Source organism: Lolium perenne, unplaced genomic scaffold (genome assembly GCF_019359855.2).
Source record: "Lolium perenne isolate Kyuss_39 unplaced genomic scaffold, Kyuss_2.0 unplaced18, whole genome shotgun sequence".
In the NCBI taxonomy this organism is placed as follows: domain Eukaryota; kingdom Viridiplantae; phylum Streptophyta; class Magnoliopsida; order Poales; family Poaceae; genus Lolium; species Lolium perenne.
In genome coordinates, this window is record NW_027248976.1 from 415,853 (window position 1) to 422,196 (window position 6,344).

Genomic DNA, 6,344 nt, shown 5'->3' on the forward strand with positions numbered 1-6,344 from the left:
CAGCGGCTCTGGCTTCGGTCGCTTCTTTCCCGGCGCTGGGCACTCCTTCCAATTTTTCAGAAGATCATCGATTTCTGCGCCGCTCCTCGGGCATGGGGGTCCATCGGGCTCATCTTTACCATTGAACAGATCACCGCGTTTTCTCCACGGGTGATCCAAGCGAAGCCACCTTCGAGCACATGGGTAGACGGTTTTCGAGGACCCGGGATCCCTTGGTAGTTGTAGATGCGGGGTATCGTCCATGCACTTCACACAGCCGTTGAATCCGTGGCCCACACGGCAGATACATATGCGTAACCAGGATAGTCCGTGACCGTCGTGATCAACGCGGCTCTCATATCGAAATAAGTTCTAGTGTAGGCGTCCCACGTACGGGGTGGCGTCTTCCACAACGTGTCTAACTCCTCTTTCAGCAGCCCGAGATACAAATGCATGTCGACACCTGGTTGTTTCGGCCCCTGAATGAGAATACTCAGGTGTATGTACCTTTGCTTGGTGCACAGCCACGGGGGTAGGTTGTAAGGCCATACAAACACAGGCCAGGTGCTATGCGTGCTACTCTGGTTGCCGAACGGATTGAGTCCATCGGTGCTCATACCCAGCCTGATGTTCCTTGCGTCGCCCCCGAACCTAGGGAAGGCGATGTCCAATGCTTGCCACTGTCCAGCGTCTGAAGGGTGTGTCAGCATATAGCCCATCTCCGGATCTTCTTCGGGCTTCTGCCTTTCCGCGTGCCATTGCATGAGCTTTGCTTCCTTAGGGTCCACGAAATACCGCTGCAGACGGGGAGTGATAGGAAAGTACCATACCACCTTTCGAGGTACCTTCTTGTTCCCAACCTTGTACCGTCCGTGGCCACACACCGGACATGTGGTTCTGTCCTTGTACTCGCACCTATAAATCACACAATCATTAATGCAGGCGTGGTATTTTTCGTGCGGTAGGTCAAGGGGACACACGACTTTCTTGGCCTCCTCGGTACTACTTGGCAATGTGTTCCCCTCCGGGAGACGATCGTGCCAGAATTTTAAGTTCTTGCTGAAGCTGGAATCGGTCCACTTGTTCTGCGTCTTCATCTGCAGGTAATCAAGCGTTACATGCAAGCGCGTATCCTGCGGACGACACCCAGGAAAGATCGGAGTCATCCCGTCTTTCTCCATTTGCGACAGCTTGGCTCTCTCTCTAGCTGCAACTCTATCGTTGCTCGTCTCCTGGAGGAGAAGATCTTGAACATGAGAGTCCCGCAAGGCCGAAATTAGCGGGGTCGCGCCGGAATCTTCTTCTTCATCATGATGATGTTCTCCGCCGGCATCTTCTTCTTCATGATGATCTTCTCCGCCGACTTCTTCTTCATGATGATAGTCCCCGTCGGCATGATGATAGTCTTCTTCATGATGATAGTCATCTCGCTCGACAAGGTCTTCATGTGCACCATTTGATGGGGCCGGCCGCGCCTGGTTGTCTTGCATGAAACTGCCTCAGCAGGTGCTCCTCCAGTTGTCCGGAATCAGGGTTGATCCAGCGCTCGAGTTTGCATGATCGACACGGACATCTTATCTGGCGCCTATTGTTCCGAATCATGTCCTCCTTCGCGTCTATCTTGTATCTAGAGATTCGAGCGGAACTCATCGAGAGGACCATGCTTGCCTGCAAATGGTATACATAGAACAGGAAATTAGAACCGCACCAAATGCACACACATGCATGGGCCGTACCTCTCCTCAAGGTATTACATGGAGCGGAAAAATTCGGCATGACCTCTCCTCAAAGTAGGACATATGGGTAGTGCAAAACTTGCCGAAACGGAAATGAATCAACATTTCGGCAAACATCCATGCACCACACCGACACACACAAGCGCTTCACCTGCAACAAGCATCCATACACACGACGGCCACACAAGATCTACAAGCATATGCATGTCTCCTCCAAGCATATGTATGTCTCCTCCAACTACTCACCTTCTAGATTCGATACCGAGACGAGACCGGATCGATGAGTTCGAGAGGAGGAGAGAGTATGGAGAGCCTTCTCCTCAACTCCAATTAAGTATCAACCAAAGTAAGTGCAATAAATACCCAAGCAAGTGAAAAGTAGAGTCAAAATGGTATGAGAGAGAAGGGGGGGACGAGCTAGATGGAGGAAGAAGAATGACTTGTGTAGTGTGGTAGGTGGGAGGTTGGCTCACTTTTGTATATCTGGTTCGCTAATTCTGTGGCGCACCTGAACAAATGCTCCACAGAATATCTTATTTCTGTGGCGCACGAGCCAAGCTGCGCCACAGAATAGCTTATTTTTGTGGCGCACTGTGGCCGTGCGCCACAGAATATCTTATTTTTGTGGCGCACTGCGGTACGTGCGCCATAGAAATAGTAAAACCAATGATTGGGGGTGTCAGCTGGTGGGGCCCACCAAGTTTTTGTGGCGCAGGGTTCTTTGGTGCACCACAAAATTAAGCTATTTTTGTGGCACAGCTTGCCTGGTGCGCCACAAAAAAAGTTTATGTGGCGCATTTTTCGTGGTGCGCCACAGAACTAAGCTTTGCCTATAAGGGTTTTCCTACTAGTGAGAGGGGAAGGTGCCGAGGTGGAACGTGGCCGGCATGGCCATGTCCACACCATGTCTGGCCTCTCCTGGTGTTTCCTTGGCATGGGCTAGCTGTAGGAGTGTCCAGGGGTCAATGCTAGGCCAGGTGAGGGTCAAGACTTGGCCTGGTTTGATCACATTTGAAAAATGGGGAATGTTACATTTGTTTCAATGTCTCATTTTTGCTTGCTCATAACTTTTGATCAAAGGTGAATTTGGTATGGTGCTCTTTGAAAGAGTTGTTCACCTTGTTGTGTACTTGGATGACATGCAAAGATTTGGATTTGTTTAGTTTAGAAATTTTGAAATAGAGAGGCTCAAAGTGGTGACCAGAATATAAAAGTCAGAAATGACCATTATCTCATGTGATCACATTATAACTTTTGAATTTGATTTAAATGGTATATCCTTGATTCTCAAAGTTGTAATTACTCTTTAATATCATATTACAAGTATTGGTGAAGATCAAATGGGTCTAGGGTCAAATTTACAAAAATGACATAGACCATATGTTAGGGTTTTTAGGATTTTCTTAGTATTTGATTTCTTTCTCTTTTTGATTTATTTTGTTGGTGATCATCACTTGATCACTCTAGGGTTTTGGGATTCATCATACTCACAAATATAACAATCATCATGGCATATCACTCAAAATGCACAAGTCCTATGCAGGGTACTATATGCAAAGTAAAAGTTTTTGTTGGTTCTGAAATTTTGGATCTCTGGAATTTCTCTTCGTCCTTTATTTAAAATTTGGGATGTTACAAACCCTTCCCCTTACAAAAGATCTCGTCCCGAGATCTTAAAGAAACATTAGGTGCTAAAGAGATCTGGGTATTCCTTCTTCATGTCCTCCTCTCGCTCCCTAGTGGCTTCATCTTCGGTATGATTGCTCCACTGTATCTTCAGAAACTTGATGCTTCGGGTGCGGGTGGTTCTGTATGCTTCTTCCAAAATGCGAATCGGCACTTCGCGGTATGTCAGATCTTGGTTGATATCCACCGAACGGTGATCGATGTTCTTGAACACTTCGGTCTTCTCGGGAACTTCAAGACACTTCCGAAGGAGTGAGATGTGAAACACGTCGTGCACAGCCGACATTTCTTTAGGCAACTCCAGTTGATAAGATACTTCTCCTCGGTGACTCAGAACTTTGAACGGTCTGACATATCGGGGTGCAAGCTTTCCTTTCAGCTGAAATCTCTGCATTCCTTTCAGGGGGGATACTTTGAGATAGACAAAATCTCCGATCTCAAAGGTCATTTCTCGGCGTCTCTTGTCGGCGTAACTCTTCTGCCTGGATTGCGCCGTCTTGAGGTATTCGCGGAGCTTGTGCACCTTCTCTTCAGCTTCACAAAGAACATCAGGTCCAAAGACTTGACTCTCTCCGACTTCTGACCAATTCAGGGGGGTACGGCACTTCCTTCCGTACAGAGCTTCAAAGGGGGCCATCTGTAAACTGGCTTGGTAACTGTTGTTGTAAGAGAATTCTGCGTAAGGCAGGCAGTTTTCCCACTTGGATCCATATTCCAGTACACAGGCTCTCAGCATGTCCTCCAATATCTGGTTGACTCTCTCGGTCTATCCATCGGTCTGCGGGTGATAGGCGATGCTAAAATTCAGGCGTGTTCCTAGTCCTTCATGCACCTTCTGCCAGAATCTTGAGGTGAATTGTGAACCTCTATCTGACACTATTGACTTCGGGGTTCCGTGCAGGGCGACTATTCTAGAGATGTACAGCTCAGCTAACTTTGGGCCTTGGTAGGTGGTCTTGACAGCGATGAAATGGGCTACCTTGGTCAATCTATCAACAACTACCCATATGGAATCATTTCCTTTGCTGGATTTGGGCAAACCGGTGATAAAGTCCATTCCTACAGAGTCCCACTTCCATTCTGGAATCTGTAGTGGTTGCAGCAGTCCTGCGGGTCGCTGATGTTCGGCCTTGACTCACTGACAGATATCACACTTAGCGATGTAGCTACCGATCTCCCTCTTCATTCCATGCCACCAAAATTGTTCCTTCAGGTCTTGGTACATCTTGGTACCTCCGGAGTGAATAGAGTATAAGGTGTCATGGGCTTCCTTCAGAATCACTTGCTTCAACTCTGAGTCTGACGGTACTCACAGGCGTCTGTTGTACCAAAGGACTCCTTCTTCATCTACGGTGAATCCTGGTGCCTTTCCTGCGGCTATCTGGGTCTTGATTCCATCAATGCTGGCATTTCCCTTCTGAGCTTCCTTGATCTGACCAATCAAGGTGGGTTGTAGCTCCATGCTGGCTAGGAATCCTTCACTGACTAACTCCATTCTAAACTGCTCAAACTCTTGGTATAGGCTGGGTTGTTCTTCGGCTATCATTGAGTTTAACTGACACGGCAGTCTACTCAACGCATCCGCTACCACATTGGCCTTGCCGGGGTAGTAGTGAATCTCCATGTCATAATCTTTGATTAATTCTAACCATCTTCTTTGTCTCATATTCAGTTCCTTCTGGGTAAAGATATACTTCAGGCTCTTGTGATCCGAATAGATCTCGCAGCGATTACCCATAAGGTAATGACGCCACACCTTCAGTGCTAAAACTACGGCTGCGAGCTCGAGGTCATGGGTTGGGTAGTTCTGCTCGTCTTTGCTTCGATTCGGGACAGATAAGATATCACTTTGCCTTTTTGCATAAGCACACATCCGAGACCAATCTTGGATGCATCGCAGTAAACGTCAAAGGGTTTGGTGATGTCCGGCATGATCAGAATTGGGGCTGAGGTCAGTCTAAGCTTGAGTTGTTGGAAACTCTCCTCACATTTGTCAGTCCATTCGAACTTCTTGTCCTTCTTCAGCAGTTGAGTCATTGGTCGAGCGATGCTCGAAAAGCCTTCTACAAATCGGCGGTAATATCTGGCTAATCCAAGAAAAGCGTGGACCTCGGTCTGGGTGGTTGGGGCTTTCCATTCTGCAACAGTCTTGATCTTGGCGGGATCTACAGCAATTCCTCCGGCAGACAAGATATGTCCCAGGAATCCTACTTCTTTCAGCCAAAACTCACATTTGCTGAACTTAGCATACAACTTATGCTCTCTAAGGGTCTCCAGGACAGCTTCTAGGTGTTGTTCATGTTCTTCCTCAGACTTGGAGTAGATTAGGATGTCATCGATGAAAACGACAACAAACTTATCCAGAAAGTTCATGAAGATCTTATTCATGAGATTCATGAAATAAGCGGGGGCATTGGTCAATCCAAATGACATGACATTGTACTCGTACAATCCATATCTGGTGGTAAAGGCAGTTTTGGGAATGTCCGATGCACGAATCTTCAGCCGGTGATATCCAGTCCTGAGATCAATCTTTGAGAATACTACTGCACCGGTCAGCTGGTCAAACAGATCTTCTATCTTCAGCAAGGGGTATTTGTTCTTGATGGTGACATCGTTAAGCTTACGATAGTTCGTACATAAACGACTGGCACCGTCTTTCTTGTCCACAAACAGGACTGGGGATCTCCAAGGTGACGCACTGTTATCACCAGAATTTGACCGAGTCAGAGGTGGGCCGCGATCAAGATGGATTTAAAGAATATACTTAGAAGAATTACGTGAATCGGCCTTTTATGCTGAATTTGGGCTTGTTTGCCTTTGTATCTGTAACATATTAGGATACGTGTCGTTTTAGTTAGAGTTGGCCTCGTGCACGGTTGGGATTATTCCCACGTTAGAAAGTCCCCTGGACTATAAATATGTATCTAGGGTTTTATGAAT